At 34.2% G+C, this 21,726-nt stretch overlaps 1 protein-coding gene across 1 annotated transcript in view; it reads right to left on the bottom strand.

Moving 5' to 3' along the window:
• LOC136840265 (neuronal cell adhesion molecule-like) overlaps window positions 1-21,726 on the bottom strand; it is a 1,114,986-nt gene that overhangs the window by 689,963 nt on the left and 403,297 nt on the right. The window lies entirely within an intron of this gene.

Raw genomic sequence — 21,726 nt, 5'->3', positions numbered from 1 at the left:
TGTCTGCTCCTCCTCGGATATAGCCTCTAGAACTGCAAATCTATTTCGACATTCAATCGCAAAAGTCTCTCGATGTTCATCTTCAAGGAGATTTATTGGATTCAACCTACATACTCTGTCACCCTTTTTTTCTGGGTGCTTTTGATTTTAACTGGAGTGTGTCAATGACAAGCTGGTGATCACTGCCGATATCTGCTCCCCTACGGCTCCAAACATCATTTCGTGAAACGGTGTGCCTTGAGAAGAAAGAAAAGTCAATAGTCACTGTCTCGTTCATCCTTACGTTCTGAACCATAAGTGAACCATGCTGTGAAGCTCAGGTCAGTGGTCTCAAGTTTCTGTACTCTGTAGTGTTGGTTCCAATGTTTCCAGCTTCCACGTTCCTGTTTCTGCATCTTCAGCCCGTTCATTGTCAGTTTCTACGTTTCGTGTTATAAATTCCCAGTCCGTGCGTTAACAAACTCTGTGTTTCTTGTTTCTTTGTTTCCCATTATCAATTCAATTTCTATTTGACCAGTTTCTACTGGCAGTTTCTATTTTTCAGACACCAGTTTCTATATTTCTAATTTCTATGGAAAAAGTTTTTGCATTTTCCGTTTCCAGTCTCTAGGTTTTAATCTTCTGGTTTCATATGCTACGTTTCCAGCTACTACATTTCAGAGTCTTTGTTTCTAGTCTCGAAGTTTCATTATCTGTTTCCAGTTGCTGCGTGTCTACTTCCCGATTGCAGTCTCTATGCTAGGAATGCCTACGTGTGAGTTTCCCGTTTCCAGTCAGTTCGTTTAATCTTCCACACATCCAGTCTGAACGTACCCTGCCTCTTACTTTCCAGTTCCTATTCATGTGGCCACCTGGAGTGATACTCGTGTAATCTAATATTGTCCCTCCTCATGATTATCCTCTTTGTTATGCTTCGGCATTATGCGTTCTGTATAACATTTCTCCAGACATGTTTGAAGGGCTTGAGGCTGGGATATAATTCACATTAAGTATTACCTTCATTACCTTTGCCATTACCAATATTAAATTCAGGTTTAATTCCATAGCACTATCACCCTTATTAATATGTTCCTCATTACTTAGAAAAATTACGTTTAAGTCTTCTTCAGTACATCGCCTTCGTTACTGTTGCATTCATTAGCACAAAAAGTAAGCACTGAATGACTTATCTGCTAGACAAGACGTGCCTTCGATGACACAGTAGCTAGAAGCTGATCACATAAAAAATTTGTTTTGTTTAAGTTTATGATTTGGAATTTTCTTTTCCTGATTACCAGAGAAAGTTCAAACAATAAAGCGAGCTTAATAAGTATGAAATTGAAAACTTGGATAGTCGGCTTTTGAACGTTATCAAATATTAAGAATGCTGTATTAATCAAATATTTTCTTTTACGGTCGTACTGCGCACCTAAAAACCAAATAACACTTGCCATGAGAAGAATGTCGGGATATAAGACTTATAAATAATGAAATACATAACTTGCTTGTGCACAGTTCCAAAAAGAATGAAAAGCAACCATGCATTCACAGTAACCTTATAATCCGTAATACCATACAATCCGTAACGTAAGGGGAAATCTCTTTCTTATGGAAGCTTTTTTTATAGTTCACATTTCAACAGCCTTAATTAAATCCTCTTCTTCTCACTAACATCATCAAAAAAAATCAGAAATTCTGATTTGGAAATTCGCATAAGTATAAATTTCACAACACCATCCCAGAGTAGAGGAGCCCTTTCATCACAGTCTAATAACCCCTGGAGTAAAGGGTGACATACGTAGATATCCTTGGATTTAATAAAAAAAAAAAAAAAAAAGGTGACATACGTAGATATCCTTGGATTTAATTAAAAAAAAAAAAAAAAAGCTGAACCAAACAGAAAAGATTGATGCGGGGCTCCGCAATTCGTATAAGCCTCGACAGAGGACAGCAGCGTTGCAGTGACGTCATCACTGCAAAGCAAATAGGTGAAAGCACTTCCACTCCTGGCATATATTATTACATTTTACTAATAACAAATGGATTTTCCGTCTCGCCGAGTTCCATTAAGGTGGCTAAAGGAATTACCCGGTCCATTATTAACTATCCACCTTTGCCCTTGAGATATATTTAGGTCGAAGGTACAGGCGAAGAGCATGACGATATTCATGACTCACTTCTGTAGAAATGAACATTGATTCCAGCTTCCTCTCTGTCAATGATTCATTCAGTCTTATACAGCAGTGTGTTTATAACCATAACTTAGTAGGCTCCGCATTAGCTTGAGTAATTAAATTCTAAAAGCCTTTTTCTGTTCTGCCAAGCGTTCATTTTTATACATTTCTAGAAATGTTCCCATGAACACCTACCCACACGTTGCGTCGTTTCACTTTACTCAAGCACTTTAAGTAACGTTATGATAGGCCCCTCGGAATGAAACAAAACCGAAACATTACCTTTCGTGACCACTTTTTAGGTCTTGGGGTGTCAAAGAGGAGAAGGAAAGCAGTGCACCCCACGAATTACTATAATATCCATAAACTGACTTTGTAAATGTATCTGACATATCGAGTGTAAGTAGAGTTTTAGCGAACAGATGCGCTGGGAAAACCGACCCTTCACTTAGCCAACACTCAAGGTGCTTGTATTTAAAGGAAGGATTAAAAAAGTTTCAACGTTCAGTGACACCATAAAGAGTGGATAAAATAGTTTCTAGCATTAAGTGAAAGCATAAGGAATTGATAAAACCTATCTAAAAATAGTGAAAGTATAAGGAATAGGTGAAACCTATCTAAAAATAGTAAAAGCATGGGAATAAATAAAACCTATCTAAAAATAGTGAGAGCACAGGAACAGATAAAACCTATCCAAAAATAGGTTCTAACATTGTGTGAATAAGAAGAATGAATAAAAGCTGTCTGCAACTCAGTGATAGCATGAATATTGGACAAGAAAGGTTTCTAACATTCAGTGGCACCAAATGGGTAAAATATTAAGTTAAAGCAGAACAATACTATCTTATTTTGCGTATTAATAATAATGATGATGATCAAGTTATGATCCAGAGTCATCACTGATCATTTGTGCTGTAACTCCATTCCAACACGTCAAATTACAATTTTGATGAAAGTAATAGGAATATGAAGAATTAATGAAAAATTGGAGTGGTTTCGGCGTTCATAAATAAAAAGGAAGAAAGAATATTTACAGGACGGAAACTCAAAAAAAAAAACTAATGACAAAATTCCATTTTTAAGAAGCACGGCATCGTTGGAATTAATACAAACAATTATCACTCCGATAATAGCAAATATAAGAATCAAACTACCTGAATAATATATCAGCTACAATTTCATGGGCAGGTGCCCGAGTATACGGACCAGGCAAAAACCGATAATAGATAGATACCTGACGAACAGAAATCGAATGCTATTTCCATTTCGCCGAGAAAATGGAGATAGTTCCACGAACTAATTGCCAGATAAAAAATAGTAACTTCACAAATGACTATTTTGATGTTAGGCGAATCACGCCGTTATCGACGGTAGGTCTAGAGGAATAAAAAGTAAGACTGCAAGCAGACGGGACTTGACTGAAGAAAACTGTTCATCTGACCTTTGAAAGATTGACTGATTGATTTATGTGGACTGGATATGCAACGACTATATATATCCGACAGGCTACAGAATCAGATATAACGCAATCTTATCGAAGCATCTGAGAATCGTAATGCCTTAAATTACCAATAAGCCGTTTTTCATTAAAAACTAACGTGAAAATATTCTTACTTCTAGGGAGCATTCCAAAGAATCGGTGTTAGTCTAGTGTCAATCTATCCAGTGATTTCACTCTGTTTATACAAAAACTGAAAGCCAATGCACAACTTTTTAATTTTCCTTGAGTTCTCCCCCTCTGCAGCGAAGCTTTGCAAAGCTCTCTTTGATTTAATTTTCATGCCTCTATCAGTCTCCCTTCCAGCTAATGATTCAATATTACTTTCTCCTCATTTTCCTTTCTCGGTCTGTCTTTGTTTACCATCAATATGAATCCCAATCCCCAATAATTTATCAAACAAAGCAGTAGCGCCGGTAGTGACAAGAAAGCCTGAGGGACAGGTCAAAGAGTGCAAATGTTAGTTCGAGGATTGTAAAGCTAAATGTTTCAGGAAAAAGTTATGAAAATGAGCGTATGTCTGGTAAAAAGAATGGAAAAAGATGAGATTTGAGATAATGTTTCTGGGGGAACTGGAGTCTGTGCCTGACTGGGTTTAGAGAATATGAGTGTGTTAGGGGATTCGAATCCAATGGTGATAGAGACAGAGATGACGTATTGGAAGGCATACAGTAACTGGATTAAAAGAGAATGGAGCGTAACATGTGGAAATGTTCCTGCAAAGGAGCTTAACTGAATGTATTTATCTGAAGAATAACTGGCCATCTTTACTTTCAAAACCGTATTAATAGGAAAGTTGAGTTTAAAGCCCACTTGACGGTGACCTTCTGGACTCAAACTGTAAGAGGCAGTAATATCGCTTTAAGGATAATATATCTTTACTCTTTTTTTTATTTCCCTTTGCCCATCACTTTATCTGCTTTTGTCAGGACTAGGCTAGTAGAGACTTCAGGTTGCACGTCCCAGTGTCCTCAGCAGCAAATCGTAAGAGCGAATTTCCTTTGGATCAGGGACACTTTTTCTCATTACCCAATACCAACGAGCCTTTGCGAATCAATTACACAGAGAAATTAGACCTGTGAAGGCTAATAAATTCTTGATGAAACTATTTTTGTAATTTGTCAGCTGTCCTTCATGTGGGAGGATATTTGATAACGGCTGTTCATACGTGATTGAAATCTAACAGATTCGTTTCGAATTCATAGGAAAACTGGACAAGAGGCCTGATACATAATTAAACATGCAATTCAGGTGATACACGTTTTATGAATTTCAAGTACTGTAGATGCCAACGAGAGCAAGCATTGCGTTTATTTTCTCTCATTTCCTATTATCACCAGCTGTTTCCTTGCTTTTCATTTATCTCTAAATACAAGTCTCCTTGAACTTAGTTGTGTACTTATCTGCTAGTAAACCCTCATATTTGCAGATTACTTATCTATTTATTCACAAACTGAAATTTCATACAGTGGAAATCTTTCTAGCATGGTAATGTCCTAGTTGTTTTATATGATTTGTACCCATTTTGAATAATAATAATAATAATAATAATAATAATAATAATAATAATAATAATAATAATAAGAGGATTTTCATTGCCAGGAAATGTGGAATACAATTAACACAAGGACAATTAACAACAACGAATTTATTAACAGTGACGTCCATTTGGCAATGAAATATAGTCTGCAGGCAGGCCAATTAACAGGAAGTTATTGTTATAGTCGGCGCACCGAAACTATCTAATTGAGAAATTCAAGAAACTTTACTATGAAAATTGCCGGAATTTCAAAATCCTATTAACATATCCAAAATCGATTAAAACTGAATTCGAACAGACCTAGTACAAAGAAAATTTGCATATACACTTGAACCTACAGTCCTCTCCGAATACGACTGATTTGTCGTTTGATATTTATACTCTTGAGAGAGAGAGAGAGAGAGAGAGAGAGAGAGAGAGAGAGAGAGAGAGAGAGAGAGAGAGAGAGAGACTCCAATGTTCAATATTTCAGCTCACTCCAAATGTGACTGATTTGTCGTTTGATATTTATACTCTTGAGAGAGAGAGAGAGAGAGAGAGAGAGAGAGAGAGAGAGAGAGAGAGAGAGAGAGAGAGAGAGAGAGAGAGCCTTCAATGTTCAACATTTCAGTTCACTCCGAATACAACTGATTTGTCGTTTGATATACTCTTGAGAGAGAGAGAGAGAGAGAGAGAGAGAGAGAGAGAGAGAGAGAGAGACTTCAATGTTCAATATTTCAGTTCACTCCGAATACGACTGATTTGTCGTTTGATATTTATACTCGAGAGAGAGAGAGACAGAGAGACTTCAATGTTCAATATTTCAGTTCACTCCGAATACGACTGATTTGTCGTTTGATATTTATACGAGAGAGAGAGAGAGAGAGAGAGAGAGAGAGAGAGAGAGAGAGAGAGAGAGAGAGACGTCAGTGTTCAATATTTCAGTTCACTCCGAATATGACAGACTCGTGTGATATTTCTACGTGTGAACAGAGAAAACAGAGAGAAAAAGAAAAGCTGACAGATAGATACATACAGTCAGAGACAGAAGGAAGGACAAAAATAACCCGAAGTCTAGTTTGGTAGGTTGACCTTTTCCCCTGAAAGAGATACAGATCCAGGCTGAATAGCTACGCATTACAGTCTCCCTTGGGAAAATGGTCCTTATTAGTCTCTCTCTCTCTCTCTCTCTCTCTCTCTCTCTCTCTCTCTCTCTCTCTCTCTCTCTCTCAAGTCGATTTTTTGAATGAGTACATAAGGTATGGACCAGATGTTGATCTGGTAGTGAAATGAGGCCACTGCGTGATATTAGTATTAAAAAAGACTAGAAGTAGTGTGAGTCTTAAAATGGAAAAACAAATCTAAATTTATGTATTAGTACAAAGATATTTGAAAATAGAGCTAAACAGACTTCCCGAGAATCTGTACTATTCCATAAAATGGAAATTGTCTAGATGCTCAAAGCTCTCTGTTTAGCCTTATTTTTAAATATCTTTGTACAGGTCCACAGATGTGGATTTGTTCCTCCAATACTATTATTATTATTATTATTATTATTATTATTATTATTATTATTATTATTATTTGAAGCCCACGGGTTCCGTATCTGAAAGCGCTCTACTTTAGCTTACTATTCAACTACGCTTTCGTATCCCAGTACGCATTTATATCTATTGCGTTTTCTGTACTTTTCTTCATCATTGTCTTCGTAACTATTTTTTATGTACCGGATCTCTTCATTTTTTTTCTTGTGGGAATGCAAAATTTGTGTTATATATATACATATATACATACATACATATATAATGTATATATAAGTTGCTCTAAGAGGAACAGTCTTTACAACAACTTTATAAAAAGGTTGCTAGATACACGGCCTCCCCACTCCCACACCCCCGGACGGCAACCAACCATGGTTCAATGCTTAGGTGAACTTAAACACCGTGGACTTTCATACGTCTCCAAATTATTTTACCCCACCCGCTCTCCCATTTCGGGTCTCGCAAGTTTGTGCTATAGAATATTCACTCCCGTTCTCTGTACAGCTATTCATATGAATATTATTAATCCTTCTGCAGCCGTATTCACAAATTTAATTCAGAATTTTTTTACTCCGTTCGTAAGATGTCATATACTTTCTATTAGGTAATAACAAAGACAATATTTATATAATTATCATTCACTCCATTATGGAGTAATTTTTTTTTATACTTGTCCTTTTCTGACAGAGCATGATAATAATAATAATAATAATAATAATAATAATAATAATAATAATAATAATAATAATTATTATTATTATTATTATTATTATTATTATGAACAAATAACAAAACTAATAACTAATTCATTATTACTAATCATCTGGTACTGGATATAATTATAGCAATTAATTATCCAGTACGACATAATCTACCCGGATATCTAATCGCGTTCGATGTTCACGTAGGAATTATTACGATGACGCTCTTGCGCTTCACTTCACAGCCATCATTTAGATGTTAATTAGGCGATTAACTTACTCCAAGCCTCTCGAAAGGATCCTTGATTAAATACGGATGTAGACTGTTATTACGCTGATGAATCCTCTATCACACAGGCGAGCGAGCACTTGCGCAAATAAGTATGTGATCTTACAACCACACTCACATACCCACACCCACACCCACACCCACACAACATACACATACACTCACACATATATATAACTACGTAATATAAATATATATATATATATATATATATATATATATATATATATTTATATTTATATATATATATATATATATATATATATATATATATATATATAATGTAGAGAGAGAGAGAGAGAGAGAGAGAGAGAGAGAGAGAGAGAGAGAGAGCATCTTTTTCCCACGAGAGGGTGACAAAAGAAAGTATTCTTCTGTAATTATTTTCGAACTGGGTTGATAGACACGAGCCCTTACACAACTTAGTTTGAATCCACCATAATTTAATGTTTAAATTGTCAGGGTCATAACAATGTTTACTATATATATATATATATATATATATATATATATATATATATATATATATATATAATGTATATATATACACTGTATATATATAAAATGTGTGTGTGTGTGTGAGCGAGAGAGAGAGAGAGAGAGAGACAGAGAGCACCTTTTCCCACGAGAGGGTGACAACAGAAAGAATTCTTCCAGATGACAGTAATTATTTTCGAACTGGGTTAATAGACCCGTGCCCTTATACAACTTAGTTTGGATCCACCATAATTTAATGTTTAAGTTGTCAAGGTCATAACAGTGTTTAATGGAAAGTGCCTAAATCGGTCGTGGATTCCAATTGAACATGTTGCTGGTGCAGCAAGTTTAATGACCAAGCGGTCCGACCAAGGGACCGCGGACGTGTGAATACACGGCTGTTATCATACTACTATTTTCTAATAAAAGTGCATTCGCAAAGCATATCAGAAAAGTTCCCAAGGCTAAAATAATTTATACAAATCTTTCATTAAATCAGACTGAAACAATGCCAAATGATATAGTTGTGAACGTGAAGTAATTAGACCTACCGCCGTGTCCCATGCACTCATATACAAAGACGATATTCCCCTAATAATATTGTGCATGAACGACAGTAGTGCGTACCTCTGAAATATGACTGTATTCAACGTAAATTTACGCTTATTATGGAACTACATATTGCATGTAACTTTATATCTACCTTATTACATGAGTAAAGAAACCTTTTCAGAACACTGGTAAAGTATAATCAGTATCATCAAAATCTGTGTTCTGATATATATATATATATATATATATATATATATATATATATATATATATATATATATATATATATATATAATATATGTGTGTGTGTATATATATATATATATATATATATATATATATATATATATATATATATATATATATATATACATATACTATAGGAAATCCTTACATACCAAGGAAGATGACGCAGGTTCGACTGCTAGGCAAGGACAAGCTTCATTAAAACTTTGTCCCTGTGCTGACCTAAGCTTGATTCAGTTAACTGGTAATTTATGATGGTCGGAACCAACTTTATAAAGGACTTGTCGATAGCAACCTCATCCGCAAAGACTCCGAAAGACCTAAAGAGAACCGAATGCTAACACCTTCAGAAGGACCATTCCTTAAATTAGTGTATGGTGAGAACAATCTATAAAAGGAGTATATATATATATATATATATATATATATATATATATATATATATATATATATATATATATATATTTATATATATATATATATATATATATATATATATATATAAATATACATATATATATATATATATATATATATATATATATATATATATATATATATATATATATATATATCTTAGAACTTCAAGTATACGGCATATTGAAAAAGCAATTTTCTATATAATATAAAAGCAAGGAAAGCTACAGTTATAATTCAGTAGTTCAAACGGTGCAGCAGCAACACCCAAATGTTACCATCTTTTATTTATGTAGTTCATTTATATACACATTTTATCTGATCATATACAGTAGGAAGAAGTAAATAATGTGGAATACAAATATAAATATATAGAGAGAGAGAGAGCTGCCAACAACAAAATCCCGGTAAATGAATATCAACCCGTTTTGATAAACTTCTCAAAACAAGAATTCCCATTTCCGGAAATGCTGAGAAAATAACAATCATTACGACTTTGAATACAACAAAGAAAGCTAAAATACCTGCAAGCTCTACGCAGATCCATTCATACCCTTTATATAACGGTACAAGGTTGAGAAAACCCGTGGTCTGAACACAATTAGTTCGTTGGAAAAAGGTATACCGCTCTAAAAAAAAAAAAAAAAAAAATCTTACTGAATTAAACTGTTTACAGTTATCAGCGATGAAATTTCTGCTGGGGTCTCCCCATGACTGTGACGATGTGACTTTTTTTCTTGGGAGCTGCTTGTTAACAGATCGTGTGTGTGTGTGCGTGTGTATACATATATATATATATATATATATATATATATATATATATATATATATATATATATATATATATATATATATATTCATATTATATATATATATATATATATATATATATATATATATGTATAGATATATACATACATATACGTATATATATACAAATATCTATATATATATATATATATATATATACATTATACATATAATACATATAAATATATATATATATATATATATATATATATATATATATATATGTATATATATATATATATATATATATATATATATTATATATAAAGTCTCAGTCCAGAAATGCTGAAAAAATAACAATCATTACGACTCTGAATACAACAAAGAAAGCTAAAATACCTGCAAGCTCTACGCAGATCCATTCATACCCTTTGTATAACGGTACAAGGTTGGGAAAACCCGTTGTCTGAGCCCAATTAGTTCGTGGGAAAAAGGTATACCACGGGTTTTCCCAACCTTGTACCGTTATATAAAGGGTATGAATGGATCTGCAAGAGCTTGCAGGAAATTTTAGCTTTCTTTGTTGTATTCAAAATCATAATGATTGTTATTTTTTCAGCATTTCTGAACTGAGACTTTTATATATATATATATATATATATATATATATATATATATATATATATATATATATATATATATATATATAGATATTTGTATATATATATATACATATTATATGTATGTATATCTATACATATATACATTATATATATATATATATATAATATATGTATATATATATATAATATATATATATATATATATATATATATATATATAATGTATATATATATATTTATATATAGATATTTGTATATATATACATATTATATGTATGTATATCTATACATATATACATTATATATATATATATAATATAAATATATATATATATTATATATATAATATATATATTTTTATATATATATATATATATATATATATATATATATATATAATACATACAGAACAGAGATAGAGCATGCTAGGGATTAGGGACAAGGCTGGCAGTGTGAGAAAGATTCCGGGGACGGGTGAAAGAGGAAGAGTGTATCAGTTCAAGTTATAATAGTGAGTGTATAGGTCCAGGAATATAAAAGACTGATAGTGAAAGAGAATGTTTGAAGCAGATTCTGAAATTTGGTTAAACTGTGTTTGGAGAACATGAAGGGATGGTGTGCTAGGTAATTTAAACGCAGTGGGTGGTGACAGGGAAATAGAAGGCATTGTTGGTAGCTGAGTAGTTCCTGGTGCACTTGACAGTCTTATGGATATATATTTTGAAAGGAACTTGATTTTTGGAAAAACATATATCCTTGGGAAAAATAAAATGGTAAGAGAAAAAAGTTTGCTAGTTTGTCTGTTGGTATATTGTAGTTCAGATGGAGAAGCTAATTGGTGGACTTAATTTCAGAAGAAGGGTGGCTGAAATTACATCTGAACATTATATTATAGAAGTAATAGTTAATACAATTATATGTTGAAGAGGAAGGGTGAAAATGTGACTGAAAAATGCACTCAAGACTATTGAGTTGGATAATATGGAAGTGAAAAGAGCATACAGGAAAAAAAAAAAGAACTGAAGGTTGGGTTAAGGACACTGAGGTGTAAGAATTAAAATTCTATGATGGGGTCGCATAGACAGCAAGATGCGTTTGTCTGTTTAGGAGAGCAGAAAGAGCAAATAAAAATAGTCAATGGTAGGATAAGAAAATCATGTTTTTAGTAAAGTATAAAAAGGATATCATTTGCGATGCATTTACATATCAGAAGAGACGATCGTGTGCAGTCAAGAAGGACGGGTAGGGTAGTCAAGAAAAAGTGCAAGACTGAGGAGGCATGTAATAAAAGTAGAGGGGAGTGGGTGAACAAGTAGCGTTGGGGGAATAGAAGTTGTTCTACAATAAATTACAAAGAATTGTTACAAGATGCAAACTTAGGGGCGCGGTCTGAAGTAATCCAGTCCTAGGTCGATGAAGCGAATGTTTTGAAGATCTGCTGAATGTGAGGAAAGAACATAGACATGGCTAAATCATATCGACGCTGATGTTCAGAAGCGAATGTTGAAGAAGTAAGGTCAATAAGAGGTTGATGAACAGAAAGACTTGAGAAGTTGATGGAACTGCAATTTAGACACTGTGGTACGGTGGTGACAGTATGATTTGTAAACCAGGGAAAGATTACAATGGAAAAAGTAAGACAGATAACAGAATGTCTTCCATGGAAAGACTATAGTGGATTTAGGAAATGAGGAGGATGTTGGGATCAGGTGCTTCTTACGAAGCGAACATGTAACAAGCTTGTAAGTAACAAGAAAAGCTCTATGTGGTACACATGGGCGTAGATAAAGCTTATAACAGAAATGATTGAGACTATTTGGAGGGAGCTGAGAATGTATGATATATGAGATAGGTTGTTGAGAGAGACTGAAAGTTTTTATGATGAAAGTGCTACATTTGTTAGGAATTTATATGAGAGAGTGACCGGTTTGCTGCAAAAGTGGGTTAGAGAAAAAGATTGTGTTATTTCTCCATAGATGTTTAATGTCTTTATGGATGGAGTGATGTGAGAAGTCAGAGAAATTATAATATTTATTATCTTTAGGTTGCGATAATGAGTAGAGAATAGTTCGGAATGGTTGACGTTTGCAGATGAGCCAATACTGATTTGGGATAGCGAAGACAAACTGCAGAAACTAGTAAAAAAAAGTTTTAACGTGTTTCCAAGAGAAGAAACTTGAGAGTAAATGTGAGGAACACTAAGGTGAATAGAAATCAAGAAGATAGATTTAATGAATATTTATACGGATGATAGAGGACAAAGAGAGGTTGACTCTATAGCCATTTGCAAGTAACTATAACAGATGATGGCAAATTAGGAAAAAAAGTTAAGTATACCTTAGTTTAACCAGACCACTGAGCTGATTAACAGCTCTCCTAGGGCTGGCCCGAAGGATTAGACTTATTTTACGTGGCTAAGAACCAACTGGTTACCAAGCAACGGGACCTACAGCTTATTGTGGAATCCGAACCACATTACACCGAGAAATGAATTTATATCACCAGAAATACATTCCTCTAATTCTTCATTGGCTGGCCGGAGACTCGAACTCGGGCCTAGCAGAGTGCTAGCCGAGAACTCTATCGACTCGTCCAACGAGGAACTGGCAAATTAGGAGAGGAGGTGGATCACAGAGTAGACGAAAAAGGAAAGGATCTCGGGCAGGGTTGGCAATGATTAAATCAAAATGATTTAATCAAGCGATTAAATCATTGATTTTTCATTAAAAAATCATGATTTTTTTATTTTTTATTTTATTTTAAATTTGAAAGCAAACAAATTGAAAAATATGGTTTGGAGGTAAACAAAAACTTAAGCATAACTGTGCTGCATCTATTTATTTTGATATAAAAAAATTGCAAATACGTACTTTAGGCCAGAACTGGAAACTGAAAAAAATTCAATAGTAATAGAAAAAATAAAAGTTTAAAATCTATCAGGTGCTTGCTTCAAACTAAACTTAAATTACCTTGTAGATACTTTTTTTAACAAAATTTTAACATTAGACATGAAATTTTAGAACTAACCAGAAACCAACGCTTTTCTGCCTTTTCTGTTCCCTAACCTGTTTCTATGTTTAGACTGAACAAGCCCAAAAGAAGAAAAATTCTCTCTACTCCAGCACTTGATATGAAAAAGAAAAATTCATTTTAAGTACAATGTTCAGATTTTGCGATTCTTGTTGTGGTCACTGCATTTCTGCTTATGGTCTCTTAAGCGTTGCACCAAGCGCTACAATTCCTTACCACAAACTTTACATTTTGCACGGACTCCTTTTTTTTTTTGGAGTGTCTGCTGCCAGTTCATAAAATTCAGTCCAAATGATATCTTTCTGCCTTCCTGCTTTGACCACTGAGCTGATTAACAGCTCTCCTAGGGCTGGCCCGAAGGATTAGAGTTATTTTTACGTGGCTGAAACCAGTGGTTAATAGCCTTGGGACCTACAGCTTCTTGTGGAATCGAACCACATTATAGCGAGAAATGAATTTCTATCACCAGAAATAAATTCCTCTAATTCCTCATTAGCCAGCCGGAGGAGATTCGAACTCGGGCCTAGCGAGTGCTAGCCGACAATTCTACCGGCTCGTCCAACGAGAAACTTTTTGGAAGTTACGGTATAGGCTTATATGTATTTATCCTGAAACTTTATTCAATATTATCAACTGCTACCTGAACAAACTTAGTCCTGTTGCTTTTCCTGCTTAGTTGGAGAAAGTGAGACTCACAGGCCTGCCACTTGATTTCAAAGAGTGAACATTTTGCAGGTCATACATTCCCTTTGAATCTCACTCTCTCTGATGAAGCAGAAAAAGCAGCAGGACTTTAGTAACTAAATACATGAGTCAAAGTACCACTGAAATGGGCAAATACCACTGGCCAACTACTTGTGCTTTTGTTCCTAGTTCCAACCAAAACAGCCAAGGCTTGGCAAACTCAGATTTTTCTTAAGAGTTGGCAACTAGCTTTTTTATTTTTAATCTCAGCAATTTGCTCTAACTTGGCAGTCAATATTTCAAAGACCAAGGTAATTCACTGTAAAGTGTAAATAAGGCATCATCTGAATAATCATATATATTTTTCTGTTTGATAAATAAGCTAATAATCAGTAAAAAAAATGCTATCTGGAAACTCTACCTTAACCAACACAGGGGTGTATTACTAAGCAGACGGGTCTTGAACAAGTATGTATCTTGAATCTGGGCTGTGGCTCTCAAATTCAGCGTGAACTATAAGTAAATAGTCATGTCATGAAATTAGCAATACATATTCAGCAGCCTGTATGGTTTTTGTCAAAAAGTACATTTTGAGGAAAAAAAGGTTTGAAAAAACATATAACAAATCAAAAAAATCAAATAAAAAATCAAATAAACGTAAAAATCAAACAAATCTCTGGTTTTTTTTTATTTTTTTTATTAAAAAAAAAAAATCACCAACTCTGATCCCGAGTGTGTGGAAAAGATGGCAGAAATGAAATTTCTACTTGGGCTTCTTTTCATGAATATAGCGGTTTACTTTCTTCTTGATAGCCTGATATAAATACATATACATATATATATATATATATATATATATATATATATATATATATATATATATATATATATATATATACATATATACAGATATATATATTATATAATATATATATACACATATACATATATATATACAGATATATATTTTATATATATATGTAATATATATATATATATATATATATATATATATATATATATATACATACATATATATACACAGTAGGGATATGGCGAGCCCACGGCCCAACTTTGGAAAGTACAAAAAACCAAAGTGGGTGCTGTGATCGAGTGGTGCAGTACTTGCCTCGCCTTTTCTAGGTCCTTGTATCGCTTCCGATCTACAGCCAACCAGTCTATCCACCTGTAAATGAGTATCAGTGACTGCCGAGTTAACGAAATGAAACAGATGTGGCGCTAGCCAATTCAACCATAAAGAATTACTTAGAGTTGGGAATACTCTATCCTTCTGGAGCAAACATCACATAAGGGGGAAAAAGGCCTGTAATGATGAAAAGCCAATATATTCATCTATACATAAGAGAGAGGGAAAGAGAAAGGTTTCACTCGTGCAAATACAATAAGAATTCATAGAAAAAACAAAACGGTCTTATCATCATTGTCCAAAGCCATCAGGGATAATACTTTTAGACTCGACTAGCGATATCTACTGAACTACGGACGTCATTAATCCCTCATTAATCTCATTAACATAATTAACATATATACATATTAACCAGGGGAGCAACTCAAAGCTCTCGAAGTAATGAAACGGTAATGCGTCATTAAGCAATTAGCCATCATTACTCTGATCAGGGGGAATCTACTTATGTCTCGGAAGATCAGGAAATTGCAGCGGTGTCCATTTACATGTAAATCCATACGGTTCCATTATACGTTTATAAAGCGTTCACAAACTCCATGCATAAACACACAAAATACTGGAAGCCTGTTTAGATTCTTGCATATATATATATATATATATATATATATATATATATATATATATATATATATATATATATATATATATATATATATATAAATATATATATATATATATATATATATATATATATATATATATATATTTATATAATGTCACTATACCATGTTGTTTAATATCCAGATTATAGATCTAGGCATAAATGCCAAGCACTGCGGCAACTAAGGCCATTCAGCGCTGAACAGAAATTGACAATAAAAAGGTTTGAAAGGTGTAACAGGAGGAAAACCTCGCAGTTGCACTATGAATCAATTGTTAGGAGAGGGTGGAAAGTAAGATGGAAGATAATTTGAACGGAGGTACAGTAAAAAGAACGAAAGCAGTTGCAGCTAGGGGCCGAAGGGACGCTGTAAAGAACCTTAAGTAATGCCTACATTGCACCGCATGAGATGCACTGACGGCACTGCCCGCCTGCGGGGTCTAACAACTTCACTATATATACCTCGGGAATAACTTACATCGTAGGGAAATTATAACTGATAAGTGCTTCGCTAACAGGGGGAATTCGGACTGTCGCGTCGCCTTGTTTGGTAAAGAACAACGTACTGATCCATTAACGAAGGCTCAGTTGTCATTGTTTTTTGCCAAGCCAAGCGGCTGTTCGAATCCCACTGGTGGCGAATCGCTTTCCATCAATTATAACATCCCTTGGGTGTAATAATGAATTATTATTATTATTATTATTATTATTATTATTATTATTATTATTATTATTATTATTATTATTATTATTATTCAGAAGATGAACACAATTCATATGGAATAAGTCCAAAGGGGCCAATAACGTTAACTTCCAGATTCCAAAGGATATGGTTTTCACTTGATATAGATAACAGAAGGTAAAAGTAAATACAGAAAAAAGAGATCAGTTATCAGAAAAGAATAAATAAACAAGTAAATAGATACCAATGTAAATAAATTAATAAAGTACAAGGAAAATTGTTTTAAAGTAGTAATACATTGCGCCTTCGGATATTAAACGACACCTGTGTTTTAATATATATATATATATATATATATATATATATATATATATATATATATAATGTATGTATGTATGTATTTATTTATTTAAAGATAGAGCTACGTAGCCCCTGCTATCTCCATTCTGGCTCCGACCCATTGCTCACTTTCTTAAAGGCACACTCTTTTTAACGAAAAAGAGCTTACACTGCCGCCTTTCACTCTCTCCCAGCTTTGATCTTGTACCTTGGAACCTCTGGATGGTTAAGTGAAGTTTATAACCATTTAACTATTTTGACTTTTCTCAATTCATGTTTTCACAATTTTATTTTAGTACCTGTTCATTAGTTTTTTTTAGGTAGACTTTAATGAAGCCTGTTTCTTTCATTTTCAGTGCCTCTTCACCTTCATGAAGCGTGAATGATACCAGTTTGGTTAAAGGCCGATATAGCTCGTTATGCCACAAGTCTGAACTAGTAGCTTTTAATTTCGCAAAATTTCACGTGCTGATTTCGTCAAGGAAAGAAAATTGTTCACGTTTCAGTTCAGTTTGAACACTTCTAAGGCAGTAAATAATCACTTGCACTGAGATTGATTTGAAATGCAAATTTAGAAAGGTTTTTCATGTTTTGTTATCTGATCCTATTTTCAGAAAGATCTTACACACAAACACACAGTCAAAATTTGTGCACCGAGAGCAAAACAGTTCCATTTCCATTTTAAGGCTAAACCATGGAAAAGGGAGTTTTACAGTTTTTTACTAAAATCACAAGACAAAGTTTAAGCGGTTGGCATTAAAATCAATAAATGAAAGTGAAAGTTTCGAACTTACGGTTGAGAGAGAGAGAGAGAGAGAGAGAGAGAGAGAGAGAGAGAGAGAGAGAGAGAGATTCTTTAATTTATTCACAACCAAGTTTGGAAACAAGAGAGGACTTACGCATTCATACTCAAGATCAGAATAAAATGAAAGCATTGACATCACATACAACAGTCGAAAGCATTTAAGAAAACGGACGTTATATAGAATAATGATTAAATGTAGCCGAGAGAGAAAAATTAAACGAGAGATGTGGCAACAGAGAATTACGCAATAGACAGTGGACTTACTCTACAGCTGCTTGCCCATTAAGCAGAATCCATTGACCCAGCGAAGAAACAATGGTCATGTAACAAATTATAGCCATTAAATCATGGCACACATTGAAACTGCTAATAACAGAGTAACAATGGGTGTCTAGCGTTCATGTCTGTGTGAATGAGTTGAGAGAGAGAGAGAGAGAGAGAGAGAGAGAGAGAGAGAGAGAGAGAGAGAGAGAGAAACATGGCTAATAATGAAACGATATTTTGACGATGAAGAAAATATCAACTACAAAATTACATAAACAATACTCAAAAATCACATCCGTAATAATAATGATAAAGATTTTGCAAATAATAAAAAGTTTAGTCAATGGCCCCCGTGGGTTTGTTCCATATGAATAGGTTTCATCTTTTGAATAATAATAATAATAATAATAATAATAATAATAATAATAATAATAAAAAGGGGAATATAATAATCATAATAATAATCATTGGCCATCCACCGCCAAAAAAGCACAAACTAAATTTACCAGCCACTTCACTTAAAGCAATTGCAATCTGGAAACAGCCCATAATTCAACTAAGCAATTACACTAACGAATAAGCACAAGGGAACACGGGAATATCCCATGTATAGAAGTTGATGCATCTAAGTTATATGCAAGCACATGCGCGCACGCCAACACACGCATACACACACACTATATATATACGTATACACACACACATATATATACATATATATATGTGTGTATAATATGCGTTTTGCATGTGCATGGGAAAATTTTCACAAGTATCTGATTCTCTTACTTGCAATACACTTTGTACAGCATAATTTTAAAAAAAGTATAAGGCACAGTGACTTCCACATGATAATACAGCATATGTAAACTGTATGTACACTTATACGAAACTACGTACCGTTTCATCACATTAGTAGTGTACCAAAATCGTTATAAATGAAGGTAATATACAAGAGGGTCGAGACGGAGGACAGATAGTGTAGACGTACGTAGCGTTCATTGCCCGTTCGATATCTGTGGTTCACACAGAAAAATACTTGGATCCGCAAGGTATACTGTAGAGTAGAAATACTGCACATACCTAACCGAGCAAGAATAAAACCTACTGTTGCTAACTGCGTATGTTTTTACACTCGGAGTAACTTCTGAATAACAAGCCTTTACTTTTTTCGTAACCAAAACTCCACCCACAAAGTTTTCAATTTCTTTTATATTCCATTTATATATGCCTTTCTAAATTATTTCATCCAGAGCTCTCGGAACTTTTAACTAAAATGTAATAAAATAATATGCTTGAGAGAGTGAGGGTGAGCTCTCTCTCAGCTAACGTGTGATAACAGCCGTTCTATTTCACCTGTGATAAAAGCATTCACGTAAAAAGGTTACGTCATTACTACAATCACTCTTATTGACAGTTTCATTCTGTTGTTATTGACGACAGAAATGTGCCGAGCTTCCATGCAAGGGCAGGCAATAATCTGTACCTTACGCAGTCTGACAGCGGTGTTACCAATTTAACAAATAAGTTATCTATCGATAGTATATACTGTAGAACTAATCTTACACATCTCTATCTCTCTGTCTCTGACTACGAGTGTGTGTGTGTGTGTGTGTGTGTGTGTGTGTGTGTGTGTGTGTGTGTGTGTGTGTGTGTGTGTGTGTGTGTGTGTGTGTTTGATGAACTTCACTATGAAAGAAATGAGGAAAACGGAGGAAGAAGGGAAATACAGGTCTTAGTTTACCCCAGTTGTTTCGCCCTCCTTAACGCCTCTCCACGGAACTTCATTGTTTAAGTTTGGCAAGATTTCTATCAAATAACAAGTAAATATGGCACACTGTACTTACCAAGTATTACAGATAACCTAAATAAAATTAATATCTATTAAAAAATTTTATTCAGAAACAGCAATTGCATCGAGATAAATTTAATAGAACTGACCTTCATTCAATAGTGGAAAAAATAACCTTAACACTATATGTCTATTCAATGGAAAACCAGAAGATATGATCTCATATACTGACTTAAGTAGTTACACAACTACCTGTTCAGCCTTATCAGAGTGTTGCCCTTTCTGTTTGACAAACTATGAACGAGATAATAATGCATTTTATAATATCCTGTAAAAACTGTAAACAGTACAGTAATTATCACATTTAACTTATTTTATGTAAATCATCCTGAAAAAATGTATTTGTAAGTTTTACTTCAACTGTATAGTTGATAAACTTCCAGGAAGAGGCCTGATGGAGGGGAAAGTTGTTGGATAGAAATAAGACCTGAATTTCCCTTCTTCCTCCGTTTTCCCTTTCTTTTATCGTAGTGGAGTACACCATCATATTTTATCTTCTTGACTGACAAGAATATAACTTGAAGTCAAATATATAATCCTCATCATCGCCACCAACGTCACATGAAGCAAAGGGACTGAAATTTCGCCAATCATGTCTTTCATTGTGCTTTATTTTCCACATATCACTAACCTTCAGCTTCCCTTCTCTCAGTTCTTATCCAAGTTGGTCTGGGTCTTCCAACTTCTCTGGTGCCCACAGAAGCCCACAGCTCACGCTATTACGTACTACTCTTCCAGAAAGTGTGTAAAGGATATGCCCAACCTATATACCATCCCACACACCATCTCCCTTTCATCATAATCTCATCTACATATGGGACTTCTTTAATTTCCCTTAGGGTATCATTTCTTGCTCTATCCTACCGCCTGACTCCTAATGGTCTTCTTAAGGAATATTAGGATAATGAAACTATATCTTTCCAATATAGTTTCATTGGTACAAAATGATATATGTCCGTCAGCTAATACAGATCGCACTGGACTTATGTACGATCTTATTTGTATGCAATTTAGGTCTATTTGATTTCCGAATTTTATTCGGCCAGCCCTTTGTTTGATTGGCTCTCTCTCTCTCTCTCTCTCTCTCTCTCCTCTCTCTCTCTCTCTCTCTCTCTCTCTCTCTCTCTCTCTCTCTCTTTTGCCATTCACTAAATTCCAACCCAAGAGCACCTGTACTGGATATCATTATTCCTAAATATTTGAAAGATTCTTCCTCATCAATCATTTCTCCATATTCATTTTGTGCATAATCTGTCCTCATTACTTAGTTTTTCGTAAATTCCGTTTGGATCCCATTTCTTTTGACATATGATGTATTCTATTGGGCAAGCTTCGTGAATCTTGTGATGTTGTGCTGATGAACACTGCATCACCTCCATATCCTAAATCTTTTCAAGTTTCTATCGGTATTCCTATCAAACCTCTTCCATCTCCAACCAATGGTGGAATAACGTTCCCTTGTAGCATCCCATTATTTACTACAAATGCATTACACAGGA

The sequence above is a fragment of the Macrobrachium rosenbergii genome, chromosome 7 (assembly GCF_040412425.1).
Source record: "Macrobrachium rosenbergii isolate ZJJX-2024 chromosome 7, ASM4041242v1, whole genome shotgun sequence".
In the NCBI taxonomy this organism is placed as follows: Eukaryota; Metazoa; Arthropoda; class Malacostraca; order Decapoda; family Palaemonidae; genus Macrobrachium; species Macrobrachium rosenbergii.
This window is presented reverse-complemented; position numbering and strand designations above follow the sequence as displayed.